The following is a 25,182-nucleotide window of genomic DNA, read 5'->3' as shown; positions in this document are numbered from 1 at the left end:
TAATCATGGCCACATTAAGTGTAATCATTGTGTTTGAGCAGGAAGCTCAAAAACCAGTGTCAAGTATTCGAGTAGTAGATCTGAATTTCTGTTTTAATTCTGCTTAATGCAGCTTAAAATGAAGAAAGTGCCTATTCCCCTTCAGTTTCCACAGACTTCAGCATTCTAGGGAAGGATGTAGGAGAAAAGAAGAAACCAGATACATCCTTCTTAAATCTTACTACCCTGTGGCAAGCAGAGTGGTATTACTCAGAATTGTTCCTGTCTCTGTGTTCCTTTTGCTTAAACTCTTGAGAAACTAGATTTTTAAAGCTTGCTATCACAAAGCACAAATGTTGCTAGTGACAGCCAGTGTGGGCTTCTCCCACTTGTCCTGTGTGGTCTTAGATATGTGAGAGAGGCAAAGCAGCAGGCTGTAATGAAAGTACAAAACTTCAGGTCCTCAACATGAAAGGAAAGTAGACTAAAATGAATTAAGATGTGAATCATCAAATTAGCATGCAGCATGGATGCATGGATGGAGCAGTCAGTATTAGTCAGTGGTAGGGTTTTCTGTAGGAAAACCTATGGTATTTTTAGCTATTGCTGTCCAATGTCTGTCAGAAAAGTTGGACTGAGCAAAATGAGATAAAATAACATTTTAGTAACTTCCTTTGGATGATGATCTCTTCCATCTATTTTTCTTCAAATGCAATTGTTCTAGCCAATTGTTTGCTGTTCTCTTGCAAAATGTGCTTAAGAAACTAGCCTGCTATCCAAATGCATGTCTATATTGGGTCACAGAGGTCCCCTCTTTTCCAAGGAAGGCAGATCGGATGTTTGTTTACTTCACCAAATGCTGTGCATGTGAAGTGGAGCACAAGGTCTTCTATTGAAATATCTGCAAACGTGGAGGTCTGAAGTAAGTCTTAAGTGTTGGCTGGGAAGGGTGTTTGGTTCCTCAGATATAGCACATAGAGCACCTGGCAGGTCCTGAGCCAGCTCACACCGACACTGGCTGAAATCTTTTGGTTCTGAAAAAATGCAGGAATGAAAATCCTTCACTGGGAGAACACTCACAAGCCGTGTATGTTTTAAAATATTCCTGTTCAATAACAATAGCTCTTTTGTTTCTTACTTGCTAATAATAACTTCCCTCCTAGTGTTTTCAGTTGAACCATCCTTAGAGATGACACAGGAGTCTCCCCCACAGATGAATACACAGTTATTGGCTCGTTACAGAACAGCATGTCCCTGAAGCAGTCCTAACTGGCAGAACACTCTTCTACTTCTTACTCTGCTTCTTTCTGCTTCATGGAAGTCTTTCCTGGCAGATCCTGGCAGAGAGTTGCAGTTCTTATCACCCACGTTCAAAGTGCTGGTTGTTTCCCTCGGTGAGCATGAAACTTCCTAGACATCCCTGTATCCTGGACAAAGACAACCTGGGTAGCAGTCAGTCTATGTGAACTGCCTTCTCAGTTAAATAACTTCTCTTCCTTTCCTCAGCTGTAATGTTGTTGACTGCTTAACAAATACTGCTTTTGACTTGAGAGGTGTTTGCATGTGGTACTGTGAACACAGGGGTAGGTGTGAAGTGATGGTTCCCCTCCAGTTGTCTGTATGTGAATGGTTTTATTCCTAAACTTTTTTTCTCTTGCTGGGTAATGCCTTCTTTGTATTATCCTGTGCAAGATACCAGCAGCTTCAAAAACTGTTGGGAAACATATTTCAAGCTAGAATAATGTATATGCTGAGGGACTGCAGGCACATCACTGCACAGAAATGATTGAGTGGAGACTTAGAGCAATCTGTATTATTTCCTTTACTTTTTAACTCTTAAATAAATTTACAGGAAAGTAAATTAAAATGAGCCAAAGAATAATGCAAAGTGTTTTGGACAGAAAAAAAAAATCACGTGAGAAAACAGTGGATTAACAAAGTAAAATAAACTAGTAAGAACTAAAGTTCTTATGGCTAACTTCAGGTGGCTGAAGCTTAGACCAGTTAATAATGAAAGAAAGAATACAATTGGAGTAGAAGAAATAGGGATAGTCATGTCTTTCTAATGATCATATATATATATATATATGTATATATATTGTACTTATCACCTGCTTTAAAACTCACGCCTCACTTTGGTAAAGTAACTTCATGATTTGTTCTATTATCTCTGGTGTCAACACCAAGAGATGGCCAGCCTTGATGATACTGTGGAATAGGCTAAATGTGTTCTGAGTTGGTGTTTCTTCCTTTACTAAATTTTCAAGATCACTGATTCATATCAATATATATCCAAAGTATTGTTTTTTCAATTGCAATTGAGCTTCTGTACAACTCTAGAAATCATTATCCTTGGTTTTGCAGTAGGTTTACTGTATACTGTGTATGTAGATCAGCGAGGTTTATTTTCTCTTTGAATCTCCACTAAAGTCAAAAAGAAAAAGACCTGCAGTGTACAAAAGCCTAATGTTTATTTTGATATGTTTCAGCAGTCTGCAGATTGCAGAGGCCTGCTGAAGTACATGTTTGGCTTACCACAGTTGGAATGTCTCATTAGGAAGTTGTTTAAAAATATATAGAAATACTGTAAATGCTGCAATAAGTTCATTATTAGGATCTGTTTCAGGTTGGCATAGTAATGAAAATATGTATTATTTTCATTAAATAATTAATTAAATAGAAGTAAAAAGTTTTAGACCTTCATAATTAACCACAGAGAACAAACTCCCTTCACAGCTTAACACTGCTTCTAGTTTATGGGGATGATGCAGAGAGAATGAAAGTGTTCTACAGGAAGCTCACAGGGGATCAGATAATTACTGCATCTGTTTTCTTCCCAAGTACGTCTGTAGTGATTTGGTGATGGTTCTATTTTGCTTGGTAATTTTGAGGTAGGTTATTTATTAATGGAAGGTTCAATCTTTCTCATTCAGAAAGGTAAACTCATGTTACGTAGAGAAGTGTAATGTGGATAGTTGGCAACAGATTGTTATAAAATGTTATTGCTTCCTAATGCTCTGCTTTCAATGAAAGCTTATAAAATGAATGAGATGGAGCTAGTGATGATGATCCCTGTGAGAGTAGAGGGTGGCTTTTGAGAAACAGTGCAGCTGGCATACCCAGGAGGTTGCATTTTTTGAGATGTTGAGCTGTAATAAGTAAATACTGTTTAATTGACACCTAAAAAGCCTCATATAATGAGTCAGAACTCATTCTGTGCAAGTGTGATTTCTCTCTCACTCTTAGTAACTGTTAGGGGAAAGAAGGCAACACGTGATAAAACATCACTGTAGTCTTTTGCTTTGAGATTTCAGATGAGTTACATAATACCCATGAAAACTGATAGTGAATTGTATGGTTTTGACCTTTATAATTGCCTTGTAAGTGTTCTACAGTCATTCCAATTTTCTCCTCAGTATCAGTAAATTGCAGGGGACTCAGGATAGCCTTTTAAGTTTTATTCATGTAGATAATGCATCTCTACATAAACTACGCTTGTAATGTAGTTTTTGAGGAACTTCCCATGTGGTGATATTGCATTCCCCATCAGGATGGAGAAAGCTTGTAGCTGTATTTCTTTTCCCAAAGAATATGCTCTGTAAGCCCCTCTTCCTTTACAGGGTGTCCCCTTGGATGCCTGTCTCAAAGTACTCCTCCTTCAAGTACCTCCTGGTTTCGATTCTTTCTTGATCATGGTGTTCATGGCATCCTTGAAAGTGAGTGGGGTTTCCTTTGAAGGTCTTCATTGCCAGCTGGTTTCAAAGAAAACAACCTGGAGACCTGTTAGCAATATTCTATTCATTTACTTCTTTGCACCTTTTTGACAGGAGGCAAAGGGTAGAGGTAAAATCAAGCACTTGGAGCTCATTCTCAGCTAGACTGATTTCTAGCATCTTAAGCCAAGAAAAGCAAGGTGCAACATCTGACCCAACCAAGGCCAAAATGCTCTAAGTCAATGGTAAAGTTGGATGTGCAGAGTTTCCACTCTTATTGTTGGCTGGAGACCAAGATGGCATCAAGTCAGAACCCATGGCTATCATCAGGGAATGTTTTAGGTCAGGAGGGAAGGGAGGAGTATATAAGCCCTTTCCCCACCCCTGAATTTGAGTTATAAACTTCTGTAGGAATTACTCCCAAGGAAGACATCTCACTTCATGGTTTTGCTCAAGAAATGAAAAACGTGGCTATTGGCATGTGCTTCAATTGCCTTAAGGTCTCTGGTAACTCTAGCATAAAACAAAGCTATCATATGGTAACTTCAAAGTTAGACTTGCTTTCATTAGCAGACTGGACTAGAGACCCTCTTTCCAATCAAAAGTTTTCAGTTATTCTGTGATTTCTGGAACATTATTTGTGAAATGGCATGTGTAAAATGGACTAAGGATGACAGAAGAAGTTATCTGTATTTATGCCTGGACAGGTTTTAATTTTGGTGTCACAGAGAAGTGAGCATTCAGCAAAGATGGCTGTTGTGAAACTGCTTTAGAAGGGCCAGTGATTATCAGAACCTTTGGGTCGCTTCTGGAAGATACGCCCACTTCTCCTTAAGAAAACTCAAATCAAAAACAGGAGTGAAAAAATAAATAAAGAGAGACTACTTTATTTAGCCATCAGTTTTTGCCTTACTGAATGGTCTGGACTTCACAGTGGAGGCCTGAGAAGTGTCTAGAAGGATCTTCTTTAACTTACCACAGGCTAAAAGCATATGGTCAAATACAGATTTGGCTACTACTGGCACACAGTTTTTAACCCATTCCAAAAAGAAATAGGAGGGTTGTACACATCTGCCTTTGATATTACAACATTCGTAAATGTAGAAGCAAATTAGCGTAGTTTTGAATGGTACTTTTTCCGTTCTTCTCTCTATGTATGTATTTATTTACAGTAAAGTACCATGTGAGAAATCTGGGTTCTGTAGTGTTGTCAGATACTGTATTGTGAAAGTACTGCTTATATTTAGGGCTAGTGTGGGAAAGGAGAAATGGATGGTTGAGTTTTGTTTTGTTTTAAAATAGATTTTTTTTTCCTCTAAAGACGCTTGCAATTTATTTTGCCACCTGTTCAGGCATTGTAGTTTAATTTTGAAGGGTGTGAACATAACACATAACTTAGCAACAAAGCAACAACTCACAGAATACATCTTAATGTGCCATACTCCATGCAAAGTTGATTTACTCTGTACACAGACTGCCTGGCAAAGCTGGTAGATCATTACAAGCTAGACTGAAATAATGTCAAATTTAGCTTCTCCATTTATCTTGGGAGATCCAGTTGAGATGGCTGGTTAAGCAGTTAAATTGTAAAGCCAAACTAACAAAAACCTTCACCTGGATCTCCCCACACACCCAGCCTGTGACCCATTGTATTAGAATATTGCGTAAAGTGTGTTTGATTTGTTTCTCCTGTGCCAGGTGTTTCATGCTCTTCAGGCTATGAACAATGTGCTAATAATTCTCAGAGGAGTACGGATAGCGATCCTAGAGCCAGAAAAGCCAACTTCAGGAAAAGCAAAGTACATGGTAAGTTAATTTCTTTCCATTCTTTTGTATGGTAACTTGTAGCAGAATGAAGATCTCAGAAAATAATTGTGTCCAAGTGGAGAGCTATGACCTGCATCTCCAGGTCTGTGTACATGACAGTGATATATTTGGAACACATGTGCAGCATTGTCACCATGAACCATTGTCACCATTGTTATACTTGGTTAGTGTTGTGTCATACGTGTTCTGGGATCTTGTGATCTCGTCTTGTGAGAAACTTACTGTAAGGCGGTAGAATTTTAGGGTCTGGGATGGAACCTTTTAAACATCTGCAACTTACCTCTCGTAGAATCACTCTAGAAATCTGGACGTGCGCATGTGGAAGCAGGAGTCTTACCCCAATAAAACTGGGATGCGTAACCTTAGCCCCACCAACCTGTACTGCACTCAGAACTGCAGCCACCTCCGACAGTGAGCATGCACTCAGTGCCATTCCATGTGGCAGAGCTAAGGTTGATGGTGTGCTTTGCCTGAAGTTAGCAGGATAGCCAGCAGATGGCTGTAATGGTAGGTAAGTGTTGGCACGTGAGGAAGGCAGGGCCAAGACAATACATTTGTAATGTGAAATGTTTAGCATTTGCTGGCATAATTCCTCCCTATTGAAAGTGGTGAAAATGAGTCTTGCTTTTGTATTTATTGTGGACTGAATTAAGTAATGGAGTGGGCAAACAAAGCTACTTTTGGCTTACTTCCAGAATAAGCAGAAGGTAAGGTTATGTGGACAATCACACTGCATGAAATAGATAACTGGGGACTGTGTGCACCACAGGTGATGACAGAGCAAGTTGGCTTAATCTTGTTTTATTTTGGATTATATAATTTCATGTGAAAATATAAAATGTCTGATGGTACCCAAACTCGTTTTGAGGACACTCAACTGCAGAATCCAGCATCATGGAGGATCAGTGTAGAGCTCTTGAGTACACAGACTTTTTTTTTCTGCCTCTTTTCAGCTATTTATGTGATCTTTTATATAAAACTTTTAACTGAAGACAACAATTTTGTTATTGAGAGAACTTTCTTCCTATGTTATGCACATATTGGAACACACTGTACTTTTTGCATTACCGTAATGCAATCCAGGAAAAGAGTGCTATCATTGCCCCTCCACAGATGTCTAAATGCTGTATCAAAACGTGGATTATAGTCCTGTTAAATGAATATATATGCAAAATGTACCATTCATGGTGAAATGATGGTCCATTCCTTTTGCATATCTTTTCCGTGTCTGTTCATTCATAATATTCACCAATAGTGTGTTCCTCAAGTTTAACAGAGGCAGTTCAAGCATTTGATGATCCAAATAGTATTGCCATTTTGGACGGGAAAAAGAGCTGTTGTGACTGACAGTGAAAATTAAATCTCATCTAGTCGATATCACCTCTTATCATTCTTTAGCAAAATTTCTATACTTTAGTAGGCAGTAGGAATCCAAAAGGATAACCAGGCAATTTTCATAGAAAAATCAAAGCTGGTATCGCTGTTCTCCCTAGTCAAGCTAGACAGAATTGAACCAGGGATTTTCTCCTCTTGTGACAAGATAAGACAAAGTTATTTAATGGGGGAAGTTGCATTAAAAATATACATTTTATAATCACTTTTTTTATAGTTAATATAAAAGTCACTACTGCTTACGTGACACAAGACTGTAGTATTTTGTCACTGTTGAAGGCATATGAGTTAGTAACTCTCAGTCACTAGAGTTATCTGAGATCCACATAGGACAAGCTCCAGGTGTCCCCTCTTCCTCAGCTGTTCCTTGGATGGTTCTTTCAGAAGTACCTTCCTTTTTGTTGCTCCACTGACCCACTCATATTACATACAGTGTGTGGTATTGGGTTCTTCCCTGCCCCGCTTCTGCCATGTGACTGCAGTGCTTCTAAATGGTCACATTCTGCCCATGTTAAAGATCTGTCAGATGTGCCAGGAAGGCAGAATGCATGTGCATGTCTTTTGGCATTCAGTCCTTCAGACATACCTATCTCAGAGCTTGCTTTAACTCTTTGCTACAAAATCTTATGGTGAGAAATCTCTGCAGGCGCCTGTTCCAGTGCCTCACCACTGTTAGAATAAAGAATTTCTTCCTTATATCTATTCTAAATCTACCCTCTTTCAGTTTAAAGCCATTACTCTGCTCATCCCTATGGCCCTCCTCTGGGCTTGTTCTACGAGGTCCATGTCCTTCTTATACGTGGGGGCCCCAGAGCTGAACACATTAAATACATAAATACATTTGCTCTACTAATCTGAAAGCAACTCAAATGTCAGCCAAAAGTATGGTCACAGTCAAAAAAGCAAAAAGCTTTTCCTTTAGGAATCCTGTTTATTTATAAATGAGGAACATTTACTGTGTCCCTCGGGTATAATGTTGATGATTCTGTTAAAATTATTTTTTTTAATTGGAAAATCATGTCCCCTCTGTCTGTCACTAACAACTTCCAGACCCTCTGTACATGCCATAGTGATTTAGAAGTGAGATATTTTGCTTCTCTTTGCAGCTCTCTAAGTAGAGAGCTATTGAGCATGTGCAACTGTCTTAGTAACACTGCATGGTTATACATCTGGGCTCTTCACCAGTAGGGTATAGATTTGCAATATTCTGTAATGCCTAACCTCAATAATTTTGTTAAGCGTAGCTGTAGTAACATCCTAGTGAAGTGTCCTAAATTAGATATGCTGAGAGATATTTGAAGTCATCCTATTTCTCTCCAGTAAGTGGCAAAACCATTGCAGATTTTCTGTACATTTCAGTACAGAAGTTTCATGCCATAGTGATTCTGTTCTTTACTGTAAAATTAACTGCAAAACATCTGTAGAACAAATCTTCTTGCACACTGTGTTTAGAGGGAAAAAAAAAGTATTGCTAATTGTGTGGGTGGCATTTCTCAGTCTGCTTCGGAGTGCTAGGAACCATATTGTATTATTTTTAAAGCCTCTGAAGGCTGATAACAATCTGTCTGTAACTGTAAAATAATAATCTGATGTAATGACAGGAGAAATAAACTTCCCGGCTGTCTTGATAGAAAAATATGTGCTTGTAACAATTAATAAAAGCAGTTGGCTGGCAAGAAACAGTGCTAATTTCAGTGATGTCTAATAGTAAGAATAATCTTTAAAGCTGAATTAGCTAGGAAACAAGCAACCTCTTTAGGGTCCCAGTGTCACAGGTCAGCAGGAGGAGAGGTAAGCAGACTGACTTCCTTCCCTCTGCCCCACTGTTCTGGCCTGTCTTTCAGTGTATGCACTTCAAGCAGCATAGAATTTAGCAGGAACTCTTAATTTTAAGCACTATTAGCTACAATTACTCAAGAATGGATTTTTTTTTTTAATGTGATTTCCTCTCTTTATAGTTTGCGTTAAATTTTCCAGGGTATTTATAACTCAAGTATGTCCTTTGTGCCTTTTCAACTGGCATCTCTTGTGTGGTTTTATTCGTTTTATTTATTAATTGTGAGTATGACTTTATTTAAGTTTTCATTTACATCTAGAGTTAGAGGATTTTCCAAAGTCTTTGAGGAAATCTTCTGTGGATTCTAGATGTTAAACTGTTATGTCCAAATGGAATAAACAAAAGAGATTTTTCATTAGAAACACTTCCAGGTTCTACAAAGCTATCACCAAAATGTCATTAGGAGCTATTGCTTGTGTAGCAAACTTTCAAGATGACTCTGAGTTTTTTCTTCTTAGGGATAACTTACTATATGTTCACTTACTTTACTAGACAAAGCTAGTTCCTTAAGAACTTCCTGTTGATCTATAAGCATAAGCATCTCCTTACGTTTGTATGCAAAACGGAACTCTGTTTTATCTGGCCATTCGTATCATATCTAGTCTCTGTAATGATCTGTCAGACTGATACTAGCTGTAATAAGAACACTAAAAGTTGGGATTACCATTTAGATTCGAGATGGATCATAATTAAGTTAGCTTTTTCTAAATGACATTTTTTAGAAGGAATCTAATTCATATTTCCATTGCATATAGTTTAAGTTGTGGTATGTAACTTGCCTTTAATATCTTTGCCCCCACTTCCATGTTTTCTGTAGTGGGAATGTAAAGGGAATGTTTCATTATATTGAAGACAAAAGACATATAAACAAACTTTATTTCTACTCTAAAGATGAGATATCTATCATAGACCAATAGATCCTTTTAGATTCCCCATTCCACAGTTTTTGTCATGTATATCTTGTTAGGTTCAGGACGACAGTGACCTCATAAGGAACTATCTGCAATCAGTGAGGTGTAGAAAGGTAGATAATCTGAAGGAATAAGTGTGGTGGATGAAGGAAACGCAAGATTTGTTCAATGAGATGTACATACAGCAAATGTTGTGCAGGAAACCTGTCATGTTAAGAATTCAAATGATTTTAATTTTTCAGTTCATTTAGTCCACTGAATTGCATGAATTCTGTGTTTCGGTCATTCTCTACAAAATATTTGGAAGTATGTTCTTTGGGACAGATTTATGTGATCAGATGTGAAATAGAACTGTGTGTTATTCTGCACATAGCACCAATATAGAGAAATTGGAGAAAATATTAGAAAAAATGATTGGGTATGTGGTGGAGTTTCATTAGAAAGTTTAACGTACAGCCTTTTATTCTGTAATCTATTGTTAGCTCTTCATACAATTACAGTGAAGATGAGAGGCTTGGGAGTTTGTTAGAGTTTGGTATATTATTTCTTTAGCTACTAATTAAATTTAACTGCTTCAAGTTCTTGTGCCCTTCATAAACTTCTCAAGGATGGCTTGGACTGCAGATTGGCTTGTAGAATTTATCTGCTATTTAAATGTACTTGTCTCCTACAAGCTTTCTCTCATAGAACTTTGAAGATTAAACTGAGAGTACTTCTGAAGTTTGAAACTTTAGATATCTTTATAAAGTCATAGATGTCACATTATACTTCTATGAATCTATTCATCAAAGCATTTAAAAAACAAAAAACAAAAACAGCAAAGATTAAGGACAGCCACTGTATATGGAGTCTCACAGAAGATAATTTTCTGCTCATTCACTGTAAAGGAGAGAGGAATGATTAGTTTCATCTGCCAAAGTTGTTTATCCAGAATTCTTTTAAAAGGTCCAGAAGGATAAAAGTTTTGTGTTCTGATATTTTTGGGAATAAAACTGCAAGTTTATCTTCACTTTTCTGAGTTTTCTGTCCAGAACTCACATCATGCTCCTCCTGGAATCTATGTAACTTGTTGCAAGCTCAAAATGGAGAGAGTAAATAGAAGAATACCCCAAGTTGGAAGGGACCCACAAGGATCATCGAGTTCAACTCATTGCTGAACTGAAATTAAAGACGATAGTATACATTGTATATGGCTATCATATGTGTTGGTTTCTCATGATAAATACCGTTGTGCTGTAGGAAGGCAGTGAGAGATAGTAGCAGAGAAGGAAAGAAGGACATGAGAAGGCTGAGAAATCCCCCAAAAGGCTGGGGGTCTGGGTGAGACTTGATGGATTTATGCAGCTAATGTTTATAATGGATATCGGTAGTAAGTGACTGAAGTAGTGGTTGATCCCTTACTGACTTTTTGTTTGTTTGTTTGTTTGTTTTATTTTTTAAACTCTGGACAGATTGCACTAACTCTGACAGAGATCTTTTTGTCTGTCAGTACCAGCAGCAAAATGTGTTAGAGGTCATGATAATGCACTTGAGTCTTTGTCCTTATTTCAACTGCCTGAAATGTTTATAGTAGATAATGGTATTGACATATGTACATTTAAATATGAAGCTTAAAGGTAAAACCTTCTTAAGAATCAGGAGCAGGACTGCACTTAAATTCCATGTTGTCTTTACACAGCCTGGTAATGAATTTCTTCTTGTTCAAATTATTTAACCTCTGTGTAATTGCTGCACTTATAAAATGGGAATTACAGGGCTCTGTGGGATACAGTCTGCATACATATGGTTGCTGTTACTTTTGCAGTACTGTGGGAAAGCGAAATGCTGCACTATATAAAAGTCCTGCTGAGAAAAAGCAACCTGGAGACTCATTCAGCTTCATCCTACAAGGAGAAACAAGTATCTCTCCTTTTCTCTGAAACTCTCTGTATTTTGAGACCCGAAGATATGTAGGCAGGATGAAACTACTGTACCTTGAAGCAGAGAACAAAGCAAGGTAAGAAAACTACACAAAATGAGTGTTTTTTTAGCACAGCACTGAAGTAACATTGTATGGATATTGCTCTTCCACTGTGGCTTCCTGTGTTAGCCAGATTAAAGCTAATTTATGTGTGTCTGCATATGCTGAAGTCAAACTCTTAATGGTGACTTCAGTATACCTCAAACCCTATGAATGTGTTTTGTGACTATCAGGCTCATACTGACAATTACTTTCTGCTTGCTATAAGAGAGTTATAACATCAAGAGAAGTGATTTTTTTTTGTTACTTTGGATGTTTACTTCTGTGCAAAGTTTTCATTTTTGTAGTACTTTGTTACCAACTTGAAAAAGTTATAACAATGCCAATCATACCTGACCATGTCTTTGTGTTTGGATTACGAAGTTCAGCATTCACAGATTTTGATTTCTGCTTAGATTCAACTAACCCAATCACAGTACTCTTGTTGTTATCTCTGTCTTGGATTAGCCAAGCACTCAATTTTAGTATATAACTAGAAAGTTCAATGCTCTTTCCGAGGTTATGTAGACTCAAACCAGCTTTATGTGTATATTTTAGTAGCATACATTTTGTAGATCTTTATTTGGGTTTGTCTTGTATGTGTCGTGGTCCCCCTGCCCAGGCATAACAGCTTAAACTGTTGGAATTCAAACCATGCTGTAGAATGCTTATTCAATTACTATTGCAGCATGCTTTCTTTTGACAATATTTTTATAAAAATCAGTATTATTAGTAATACAATTTCTTAGCTTGAAGCACAAATGTTACTATGCCCAGTTAGAATGCAAAAGGTTTCCTTGTTCTCTTCAAATTTGATAAGTTTGCAAACTCCCTTCAATGCGTATATGTTTCATGGATAAGATGAACCCTTGGCCCACAGGTTTGTTTTCCCTCCCTACACAAAACAGAAAAAGGAAGTGAGGAGCCAGACTTCTTTCATGCTTTCTTACTTTTAACTGGAAAAAAATTATCAGTTTTAAGTGAGCAGAAGAATTGCCACCATACTTGCAGGGATGTTCTGCTTCTGTTTTTACCTACCTACAAAAACAAGGAGATACCTGCTTCCATCCTTAGAAGGCAGGAACACCTATGCCAGTATTTTGGCTTGGTAGTAGTCAAGAAATGAGCTTTATCTTGCCAGAATATTTTTAAGCTCAGAGTAATTTGCTTAGTTTATGATCAGTTCTGCCTTTGACCCAGAGCAATATAAGACAGGTGATGAGATACAATACAGTGGCAATGCTTTATGTGAACAGACAGGGAGAAGTCTGATCATTTTCACCATGACAGGAACCTGTCTACTTACACAGTCATGTTACGCTGACAGCCACTCAGCTGCCAGGATTAATGAATAGTGTAGAACACTTCAGTTGTGAAGATACTTTCTTTCCTTTTTTTTTTTTTTTTGGTGGGGTAGGTTGTTTGTTGTTGTGTTTTTTTTTTTTTCCAAACCCTGCATCCATGTGTGGTCACAGAAATGATGCAATAGATAATAGATTTTGCAGGGAATGTCAGTCCTACACATGCTTGCCTTCTCTAAAAGCCTAGAAATTTAAGATCTCTGAATGACCTTGCTGAGTGGTTGGTCTTTGTGGACTACTGCATACCTACTTGCTAGTTCTGAGAGGAGGAAGATGTTCAGATGGGAGATCACAGTATTCATGGACTAAAGAATTTTGGTTCTTAAATCTGTTACGACAGCTGTTAGTGGAGATACTGCCATTTCTGCTGAGGTTGAACATTACGTCCCCAAAGTATGTGAACACTTCACCTAGATCCAGCCTCTCTGAATTTTCACACTTCATGTGGGACTTTGACTGTTACAAACATATTTGCATTCCCATAATGGTGGTATAAATAAAATTTTGCTAGTGGCAAGGAAAGACAATGAGAAAACTTGAAGTCTCAATAGGAAAGCCTCTCCCTGCATCTCTTTAGGCACCCTTTCCTTTGCTGAAGTCAAGCAAATCCCTTCAGACTTTTGCTGTGATTATATCTGTCTTTGCCTGAAAGAAAGAATTGACTGCTTTTTCACAGCAGTTATCTCAATGAATCTCTGACTCCGTGTTACCAGTTGGCCAACTTAGAATCTTCAGATAAAACCCCACTTTGCTTCAGTACCTTTCTGTAACTGTCTTTTTGCCTCTGTTGTCCACATATTTCACACTTTTTCTTTGCTGCACTTAAAGAACGCTAGGCTTTACATTGGTGAAGAAACCAAGAAACTGTTCTGCTCAGGACTGTTTTGCTTTTGGAAGGAACTTGAGAGCACAGCAGAGAACTCTGCTCACCTAGAAATCCTCAATGATGAGTGTAAAGAATTCCTCTAAGGTGAATAGTGGAGGGAAGGGCAAATAATGGGAGTTTACTTAATGGAGGCCTGAAGTTGTATTGGAGAGAACTGTTATACTGGGTTTTTTTGTTTGTTTTGTTTTGTTGCCTGTCACGGGTTGTATGACAAAAGCTAGTATCTCACTGCATTTGCAGCAAAAGGTTAGATGTAAGACCAGCTGGGAAGTTTTCCTAACGTTTTCTTTTCTGACCTTCTCCTCAGCTACAAAAGGAAATGGTTTCAAAAGTAAGGGGGAATTTCTTTGGAGAGTTTTCAACAGTATTCTCAATTGATGTTGGGGTTCTAGTAGAGAATTAGAACATAAGTAACTCTTTTTATTCCCTAATCATCAAACCTCCTTAGCTTATGACTGAAAATGCTTTCTTCACACACAGCACATCTGGGGAGGCACATCTGGTGACGTGTCAGCGCAAAACATTTGATGGTGTTTCATTTACATCTTGTGACTCCTTGAAGATTTAGTGCTGCTCTATCTGTCACTGATTTGTTCGACAACTCTAGGAGGCTAATCACGGTCGGGAATTCTTGGTGCTTCTAAACAAGGAGGCTTCTCTTGACAGACAGTTGTGCACTGGTGATTTTTCCCTTCTATCCCACATGTTCTGCCCGAGTCCATGCTCTTGCAGGCTTCTGGTTTTCTTTGTGATGGGAAGTGGGAAAGGGCAGTGCTCGGGTGAGTCTAATGACGGCCCTTAACCCGTTTCCTTTTCAACTCCGGTGGAAGAGTGGAAGTGCAAGACCGCTTTGGTGCGGGGCAGGTAGCTTTAGCCGAATGAGGTAGAATACACCTGCGGACACGGGAGGAGGAGGAACCAGGCTATCGGAGAAGTTACCGCAGGCTGAAGGTGCCATCCCTCGAGCAAACGCGCGAAGCATCGCGGCAGAAGGCACGGGAGAGCAGCCGCCGGGCCGAACGCAGCCTGTGTGCAGGCGGCCCCGGGGGGCAGGCGGCAGCCCGGGGCCCCTCCTTCCCCCTTCCCCGGGCCGGGGCGGGCGGCGCCGGCGGCCCAGTGCCGCGGCGAGGCCGCAACGCTGTGCTGGGGCGGGCCGGGGCGGGCCCTGCGGCCCGGCACTGCATGGGAGGAGGCGGCTCCGGCGGCCCGCCCCCCGCCTCCCTCCCGCCTCACTGCAGGCCGGCCGAGGGGCGGCCGCTCCGCCGGGCAGCGCGGGCGGGGGGACAGCGGTGACGGAAAGCAGCAGCTGGGGGACGGCAGCGGCTGGGAGATTCCCCCCCCCCCCCTCCCGCCCCCGCCCCGGCCGGAGGAAGATGGAGCTGGGTTAGTGAGGGCTTGCGGGAGGAGCAGCGGCGGCAGGTAAGGGCTGCTTCTCCCTCCTCGTCCTCCTCGTCCTCCTCCTCCGCTCCCCGGTGCCGTGCAGCGGCAGGTGGCCCAGGTGTGCCCGGCCCGGCCCGGCCCGGCCCGGCCCGCAGCGCTGCCCTTGCCCGCGGGCTGCCCTTGCCTCGCCCCGGCCGCAGGAGATCCCGCTGCGTGCCCTCGGCCGTGCCGCTAAGGGCAAAGCCGGGCGCTGGGGCCCCCTCCCCGTGCCGCTGGGGCGGGGAGGTGGGCAGGTTTGCCGCCCCTGCCCCCGCCCCGGCCCCCCCAGCTCGCCGCTCAGCTCCGGGAAGGGTTTCTGCATTGCAGGCTCTCGCCCCGGCTCCGCTTCTGCATTCGCGGCTTTATCTCAGCACAGGAGCCCGCGCCCTGGCCGGCTGGGCCGGTCCTGCTCGGGCAGGAGGCCGCTTTGGGCAGGTGGCATCGCCTCCTGTGCCTCCCCAGCCCTGTCAGGGCTTTTGGGGTATCGGCCTCCGGCAGGGAGGTGTTAGATGCACGAATGGTATGTGTTCTGCCTCTGAAAGGTACAGCTACGGAGGGGAAGCTGTCAGGATCTGGGCGAATAACGGTCATTCGGAGTTTGCGGGGTGTGACACGGTGCAGTGAGATAGAATGTGCATATAAAACATAATGCAGTAAGGCACACGACCTTACATAAGCTAAATTTTAAAAGCTGTCTACCCCTACGCTCACCCTGGAGGTTGTAGGAATATGCCTGTTCTAAGCTCTTTCTGGAGCTCGTTATTATCCATCTGAAATAACGGTGCAGAACCCCTCGTGAGCCAGTACTGAAGATAAAAGAATAAATTGTTGACTACTTCTGTTGTAGTTCTGTTACAGTAAGTTCCTCGCTGCTGGTTGCTACCATGCACACACCACAGTGCTCTTGGGTACACGGATGTACACAGATCCACGCTGCAAGAGGGAAATGATATCTTCTGTTGTCCCTGAAATGTACCTTTACATTGGCCGATGCTAATGGTGTTGTATTTTAACGAACTCTTGAGGTTTCTCTCCTCAGGCCTGGTCAGTGTTACAATGTCTAGCATGTAGAAACAAATTTATATGTGAACAGAAAGAAACCTTTCACACTTTTAGTTTGACCTTCACCATATCAGTCAAATTCTTGAAACTGATGGTCAGGGCAAGTATTTTGCACTGGAATGGTTGAAAATATGCTGCTGGACACAACATACACAGCTCAAATCACACACAGGATGAAACAGTGTTTTAAACTCTGTATCCAAAGGAAACTAATGTCTGATAAATTTGGCCCACATTTTATTCTAACTCAGTCCTTACGGATGACATTGACTTTAGGAAAGGTTACTACGGCACAGATTTAAAGGAAATTATATTGAGCTTCTGGAATTGAAAGTACACTTGGTAGGAAAAATACTGTTTTGTTATTTATAATCTGTTGTTATAATGAGTGTGATAGCAGTTGAGGCTGGATCCGTCTCCATTTCCTGCTGTTGATGTGAATTGTCTAAATGGACTCCCTTCTCCTGTGGATGAAGGCCAGATTTTGTCCAGGTGTGTATGTGCTGCTCTCACAAGGGCATGCTGGAGTTTCCCCACTTGAGCGTGAAGTATAGCTGAATATCGATGCCTGCCTTGCTTTGGGATGCCTTCCGTTATATCCTATAACCCATATCCTTTTGATAAGGCTGTAACATCAGTTGTGGTGTGGAGTATAGCACCCAAATGAGAATGCACAGATTAGCAATGATGATATGACGTGGAATAGAAGTGGTTTTTTTGTGCATCTTGTTCTTTTGTGACATTATATTTTTATGTTTCTAGTTTACAAGAAGCTCAGTCATTCTCAGGACAGCTTAATTCATGTATAAAATAATAAATATTTAGCGTTTGAGGCTGTTTAAGGATCACTTATAATAGACTAGTAGCTTCATTTATATATATGTGTGTATGTGTATATATACTTAAAATATGATTAATCATAATGTAGTATCAATTTTTGAAAAAGGTAATTTTTTTTTTGCAGATGGGATCTGGAAGACTTTGGTCTTGGTTTACCTGTATAAATTCAAATAAGGGTGAAAACGGCTGATATTGTAGACTTCAAGTAAGCATGGAATGAGCAGGTGGGGAAGGTACTTAGTAAGCCTGCCTCTGCATCTTTTGTTGCCCCTGGCAGATGTCCTTTGTAGTCATGCTGGCAGATTCAGAAAAAGGCCAGGGACTGAAGAGACTTCCAGTGAATGGGTCTCTAGGTCAGGATTTTTGCAGAGCTGTATGTGGGCAGGTGTATGAATGTTGACTCAGATCTTACCAATGCAACCATTGCGCTAATCATTGCCCTGCGTGTTACTTGCTAGAAAAAATAGAGAATCTATGTTTTATTTAGCCAAAAGACTATACGTAGAGTATCAAATTATAGTTTAAAACTTTATGTTTTAAATCTAATAACTGTGATGTCTTCATATTTAAATGTCTTGTATGAGTCCTTTGACTTCATGTCTGTGTTTGGGAAAATAAATAATATTTTACTATATTTTAAATTCTGTTTTCATCATAGACACATAAGAGTTTTAAAATAGGTATATCATTATTGCCTTAAGAGACACTAACTTCTGTAGCCTTTGGAGGAAGAAAACAGCTCTGGTAAGATAGTCCCACATAGTTAAGTATTGCTGGAGAGGAAAGTTGGAGTTGGAAGAGGGAAAGGACTAACAGAATTTGCAGAATATTTATCACCAGGTAATCTAGACCTCAGATCTTACTGTATTCAATGAAGTCTCCTTCAGCTTAATATATTCTACATTCCCAAAACCATCATGAAATCTGAATCTTCTTTTGACTTGAATTTTATAAAATATCTTTGGACTCATATTAAGCAAAAAAATAAACAAAATTTTAATTAAGGAAGTGGTAAGCCCTTAAGATGTCAAGTGCAACTGCCGTTAAATTGAAGACTGAAAAAAATAGAAAAGGCTTTTTCTTGAATATTTTTTAGTCTACTAGTTCATTTATAGTTGCTATGTCCCCAGTATGCGCTGCACAGGCACACAAATGCATTCATGGACATTTGTACCAAAGCATAGAGGTAAATGGTATGCAGACCTTCTGAACAAATTAATCAGCGTTTCCCAATGGACAAAAATTTGAGATTAACCTGGCTGGCTAGGTGATCTGAAAATTCAGCAGTAGAGTCTTGTATGTAAGAGCAGAAGTTTACCCATTGAAGCGGGATATAAAGTTGCATGGATGTGCCACTGCGCGTTTTTGTATTTCTTTATCATTGGTTTGCTAAGACAGTGCGTGGCACAACTGAGGAAGCCAAGTGTCCCCAGTTAAGATGGCAGCACTGTTTGCAGTTCTTTGCTAGTAATTAAATTTTTATTATAAAGGCAGATTAATTAGTATGTGCGTGTAAGTGTACCAATACTTCACCATCAGATATTTTCTGTTTCATATTTTCTTTTTATTTTGCTGTCCTTTCCCAAATACTGACTCAAGGGAATAAAACGGGAAAGTTGATGATCATGGAGAGGCTGGAGATACAGGAGATTTGAAGTACAGTTAGTTCTGTTTTCCATTGTTCTCAAAGCACGATTGAATGTGTAACGAGTATTTTTGATTAGGTAGTTTGAAGAGACAAAGCTAATTGTGATTAATTTCAAGTCTTTTTCTCAGTTTACTTCAGAGTTTTGCTCTTCCTTTATTTGAGGTCAATGCTGTCTATTTTAGGACGTGTTTATACCACTGATTTTTAGTCATAGTTCTGTGCTGTATTGTTTTGCTGCAAAACATTATTGACATTACTGTACTTACCTTATTAAATATCTCTTGAATGGACTCTTGGGAAAGCTTTAGGCTTGAAGTAGAGAGATTGGTGAATATTTAATTCAGTTTATAAACTTTGTAGACCCCGGTTTTATGTCTAAATAGTGTCAATTCAGTCTTTTCAATTGTTCTAAAAACAAGGTCTATTTTTGAAGTCAATGACATAATTTTTTGTTGGATATGCTTGTTAGCTTTAATTAAAGGGTTTATAAATTCATTTAATGTTTTGGAGTTTCTCAGCATTTTGCAATACATTTTAGTTTGAAAAAGAATCGGAAACCTCAGGACAAGAATATAACTTTAAGATAGTTTTAAAATTTCTTATATAAATTATAGAAGAAGTGGTGGGTTGTTATTTGTTTCATAAAGGACAATTTTATTTTCCAGCCTTAGCTGGCAGAATATTCAGTCTCCTTATGTGAATTCCTGTACATCTATGTGAATAATTGAAGTGCCAAATATCAACTCTACACATGTCATTTAATTCTGGTGAAATTAGGAAAGGGTCACTTGGCTTTTTATCCTCAAACTATTTTTTTCTCCCTGTTTGGCCCAACCCTGTATTTTAGACAGCTTATTGTCCTGTTTAGTATTTATTATAGTTTAGTATTTAGTGCTGAGGTTTGCTTTCAGCCTACATTGTCGAGTACAGCATTAAATGTTAATGTAAATTTGCTTTCCTTTAGCTTGTACTTCACAAGAGTCAAGTCTTTCTGCATTATATCTTGGTTTTAGAATTAGTTATTTTTAAATGTAATGTCTTTGGCTCAGACCTGTTAGATACAGTAAGCGTTCAGAACAAGATTACATATATGAACATAGCTTATTCTTGCTGCTTTACAGATTACGTACAAGGATGTCCATTACTCTTTCTTAGTTTAAATTGTTTGACAGTTTGAAGGGGATTCCTAAAATCATTACTCACTGTTGTTGTCCTGTACTTGTAAGAAACTGTTGAAAAGTTGCATTAAAATGTTGAAGTGCAGCACTGATTATTTAAGGTAGAAAATGTAAGAATTTGGTTGGTGAAAGTATTTTTGAATGCTTCCTCTCCCCCCCCCCCCCCGAAATGATTATATCTGCTAAATACTAATTTTACTGAATATATCATTAATTAAATTTCACATCGTATGTTTAGAGTTTCATCAATTAGAACACTGAGTTATGCTCTTGGATCATGATTTCAATCTTGTATGCAGTGATTTGATACCATTTTAATACCATCTAACCTGTATGAAGAACAGCATATATTTTTTTGTTTGTTTTTTAATGCAAGAGTAAAGTAGCTGTTTTTATCTGTCGGTATTTTGCATTTACTCAGTGCTCTGTGGTGAATTTTTTTTGCTTGCACATTCTCTTGGGATCTACTGAGTAATCATGTGTATTGACTAGTTAATCAAAGAAAGGACAAAGCCCATGTAGAAAGTGAGCTAGCTGAGAAAGAATTAATTTTGATTCTCATTTCTGTCACAATGGTTATACTTTCTAATTCTAAAAACAATATTGGAAGAGGAACACTGAGAACTTGTTCGTTATTAGATGCTTGAAATATCACATTTCTAATCCTGATGACTGCTGATGCCTTTAGTGACCTCTGTCATATGGAAATTTACTAAGTTGTTGCTGCTGCATATGGCCAGGAGATGCAATATATTTCTAAGCCATTGCTATGATGTTATCAGAAACATGTTCTAATGCCTTTGATTAAAATGGCTAGCTGCCATGGTGATAGTACCATAGAAACTGGTAAAATAATCATTGCCTATTAGGAAGTCTGAATGGAAAAAAATCTCCATTTTTCTGCCTTTTATTTTTCAGCATCTTCACAGGAATTCTGCTGGTGTTTATATTCCCGACGAGCAAATTATTGAATGAATTCCTTTGCTCTGTGTTACATGGCAAACCAGGCTAAGGTTATTGTATTGGTCCTGTCTAAATATTGAATGCATGAGTGACTGACAATTCAGTCATTCCACCATCTCCTTCTAGTCTCAGGAACAAGGACATTGGAGTAGAAGCCTTTCTTGCAGTACTGATTTTTGTTTTTAAGTCACTGTACTCTCTTTTACTGTAATTACTTTCTAAAGAGTACAGTAAGTATCATTTTCTTCAAAAACACTCTTTCAGCAAAGAATGGTAGCGCTCCAAGTAGAGTAACGACAGAGCTTTAATTTGGGAATGTGACATTGTAAAGGGGTTTTTCTCTCTTGAACTATATAAATCATGAACTGAATCTTATTTCAGGATGTCATAGGAAGCTACTCTGGAAGGCCCAGAACTTAGAAATTGCCTTTATTAGCATACATCAAGGCCCAAGACTACAGAAACTTTGTCTGTCTTTCAGAACTGCTTAACAAGGCAGGGAGGTTGCTGCTAAGTGCTAATTTTGAGTTGCCACTTGCCAAAAGATGCTGCTGTGTAAAATCTCAGTCTTTCAGTGAGATAATTTCTAAAATGTAAGACATATCATTTGCTTTAAGTCACATACATGGTAAGAAAATTAGAGGTGAATGATTAGCCACTTCTTAATTATAGATGTAGTTTGGAAGCCTCATCCAGCTATCAATTAATAACATGTTTACTGTATGTTTATCTTTGTATTAAATACAAGAATGCTAAGTAAGAACATAGAGTGGACAATATCTTTACTTGACCATCTTTTTCCTTCTCTTTTGAGATCTATTACAACAAGAAACAAAGTACCAGAAGCAGTCCCTGGCTTGGGTTGTTCTGTCTCTTGGTTGGAATGAGTCATTTCTCTCTTACCCGTGAGCGACTATATCAGGTGCTTATATGCTGTTGGAAGTTTCTAAGCAAGGACAGAAGGCAGTGATGCCAGATATATATCTAGAGAGACATTCTCATTAAGCTTCTGTGAAAACGCTTATGTTGCCTTCAGAGTTTCTAAGGTACTGCCAAGGAGCTTCTGTCATGTGTTAAATAGTTTTCCCTGTCAGCACTGAGATCAGTTTAGAGGATACTTGATGGTGGTAAACTCAAGCTGATTAGTTAGATTCAGTCTGTAGTAAGTGGCAAGCTGTAGAAGGAAATGCAGGCTATCAAATCCTGCGCTTAGATACAGGTAAGACAGCACATGCACTCTAATCAGAATAACATGCTTATGTGAGAGCAGAATCCAGACTGAAGTGTTGGAAGTAGATAGGTCAGGAATACTTACTGTCAGATTTACCACTGCTTACCAGAAACTTGGCTGTCTCTCACCTGAGAGTATTTAATAATCCAATAGTTTCTGTATTAGGTCTTGGAGCTGTTACATTGTCAATATGTGGGAAAAGGAGGGCATAAAGATGTATTAAATAACACTGTGGTAATAGGAGGAGAAGATTTTGCTGTAAAGAGAGCATTGATTTGGCAAACTGTAATTAAGCATAAAACAATGAAATCACCTCCCGTATCTCTCTAAATAACTCATTCCATCTTTGTCTCAGGAAAAGTACAGATGAATTAAAGGAAGGATAGAGTATACGGGAAAGGCAGATGTATGTAATTCCAACACGGTTAATGTCAGAGTATGCAACATGTAGGTAAAGTTAACATGTGGAAAAGATTCAGGAAAAATTGTGCACTCATCAGTTCTACAAGTACAGCTGAGTAAAGAACTGGAGAGGGACTTCCCTTCAGCACAAATTAAGAGAAGTAATATATAACGTAGTGGTCCTTCAGCAGAGGCCATGAGGATAATGTTAAATAAATGCGCGTGGATAAAGTATATGCAGTTTGATAAGTTGATGCTTTAAAAAAAAAAAAAGACATTGAAAAGTTGCAAGCTTTTCATGAATCATGAGTACTGGGATGCCCAATCATTTACCAGCTGAGTCTTAATTTCACAGATTGTGAGGTTAACTAGAAAATGGGGAATTTAAATAAATAACAGCTGAGATGCTTTATCATTTCTGATTTTTCTCTATAAATGTTTCATTTTTGAGTTTTCAATAATTTTAAAAAGCAAGACTTCAAACAAAATGATGGGAGATTACACCAATGCCAAGTCATTTAGAGGAAGCTCAATGTCTGAGTGACAGTGTGCCACAAGGATTCCAAGTCCTATGAGTTATTCTCACAGCCCCTTATGTAAAATTTTGATGTCCCTGGAGGGGGAAGGGGGAAGTCAGATATTCTGATACGTTGCTTTATATGATGTCTATTTTGTATTGAAAGAGCAGTATGAATGAATGAATTTTTGGGCCATGTTTTTGTGGATGACTTTTACTGAATGAGGAACACTTGAAATGATAGGTCCTTTAGAAGCTGTGTGTTCCTGAGCAATTGACAGTTTGTTCCTCCGGGCTTCAGTATATGGATGCAATATGCTAGTACCTCAGCTATGCAAACTTCACGTCTCTGTTCATAATTGAAGTTCTCATGCGTGCTTGTGCTATGCTAGAGTTTCTCTTTTCTGTTCATTGCTAAATATTTGGAGGCAGAGTTTGAAATAAGCTAGGAAAAGTTGTTTGGTCTTACATAAATAATATCCTCTTAATCTGGGAGGCTCCAGACATGCTTTACTGATTGTCTTTTTCTGTCTTATTCTTCTATGTTTAATCATGTTTGCATCTCTGCCCTGAGATGCCAAACTGAGTATAAGGATTGAGGCAGGAAATACAAAGATAGATAGACATCAGTGCATAGGCATAAATGCTCAAAGCAGAATTTAGTCAGGATTAATAGAAGGATGCCTATTTTTGGCAAGAATAAGGAACAAGTTAAGGGCTGGGAAAAAAAGAATGTTCTATGAAATTTAATCTGTTCTTCCTTGTTTTTCAGTAAGGGAAGTTCTCTTGAAACCATGTGTAGAGGTCTGTAATACTTCCTGGGCAACGCAATTTACAGTTTTCTCATTCTGCATTGTTCAGGATTTCTTCTGACACATACATAAAAGCATGTGCAGAAGACTAAGTAGCACCATAAAGCCTAGAGCCATGTTTGAAACAAGAAGCATTATTATGTTGTCTCTCTCTGGGCTACATCATCTTTGTAAAGGGAGATAGCCTTTTTCTATTGCTTAATCCATCCCCAAGTACTTTGCTCAGTTTCTTTAACCTTCCAAGGGAGAATATGTGTAATTGGCAAAGGAGGAGGGGTCAACCAGAGGCTAGTAGTGGTTTGGGAATTGCACCTCAGGACTTACGACTGGGAGAACTGACAATAGTTTTGCAACGGGGTCCAAGTCTGTTTGAACTTGCTTTGTCTGTGATTATAAACACATGGCACAAACTGTTCCTTACTCACTGCACATGGAGGAATCTTCTTTAAAGCAAGCTGTCCTTGTGTTTTCTGAAGGCAGTGAGTTACTGGCACGTGTGCCTTGCTGATATGATGTATTGCTTATCTGCAGGCCTGGTAGCCCTGTGACCGCAAAAAGATGATATGCTCATTTCAGCAGATAAGCAATATGTAGTCATACTGGGAAGCCTGATGAATGTGCATCCAGCTGAAGATTGCTAGCTTGGCTGCCCTCCCTCAGTGCTAGAGCAGATCAGGTGGTTGAGATAAGTTATTATGAGCACAATATGTTGAACTAGTGAAGTCTAGACCTCAATTAACATGGAAATATAAATCATTGGCTTTTGCTACCAAGGGAATGAATCCTTGTGCCTGAGCATCTCAGTTGTAAGTATCTGTAGCTGATGATTGTATCTACCTGATAATCTCTTCACTTTCTTTGATACAGAATTTGAGAACAAAGCCATTAGCATTTCCCTTTTTCTAGTTTTGTCTCTTAAACTATACTTTACATGCAAATGGGAGAAATAGTTCCTTCAGCTGTTAGCTTTCAGTCTGCATGTCTCTCACTTAATATACAATACTCTCCTATCCATTACAGACAGAGGGATATGTTCTTATGAGAGAAGATGTCTGTGAAGCCAGTTGGTTGTCATGAAATGTACATCTACAGACTCTGAAGGAAGAGAGGGAATACTCTTTGGATTTCATAATGAGATTTCCCTCCCTTAGAAGATGATTTATTTCTGTGAGGAAAAGTTTTGAAGAGCGCACAATTTTATTTTG

At 39.2% G+C, this 25,182-nt stretch overlaps 1 protein-coding gene across 14 annotated transcripts in view; it reads left to right on the top strand.

Annotated features, from left to right (window-relative positions):
- Nucleotides 1-25,182, top strand: part of OTUD7A (OTU deubiquitinase 7A) — a 149,752-nt gene that overhangs the window by 19,560 nt on the left and 105,010 nt on the right. For 5 of the 14 annotated variants that reach the window (XM_080608063.1, XM_080608058.1, XM_080608050.1 and 2 more), the window contains 3 exons: nt 5,391-5,498; nt 5,809-6,030; nt 11,464-11,655. The gene's annotated coding sequence lies outside the window, so the exon portion shown is untranslated. Of the gene's footprint in view, nt 1-5,390; nt 5,499-5,808; nt 6,031-6,079; nt 6,227-11,463; nt 11,656-15,104; nt 15,325-25,182 lie in introns of those variants that run through there. The other 9 variants (XM_080608052.1, XM_080608056.1, XM_080608047.1 and 6 more) reach the window with 6 other exon arrangements.

The sequence above is a fragment of the Anser brachyrhynchus genome, assembly GCF_964034855.1.
Source record: "Anser brachyrhynchus genome assembly, chromosome: 11".
Classification (NCBI taxonomy): Eukaryota; Metazoa; Chordata; class Aves; order Anseriformes; family Anatidae; genus Anser; species Anser brachyrhynchus.
Note: the sequence above shows the minus strand (reverse complement) of the source record. Positions and strands in the feature narration are given on the sequence as shown.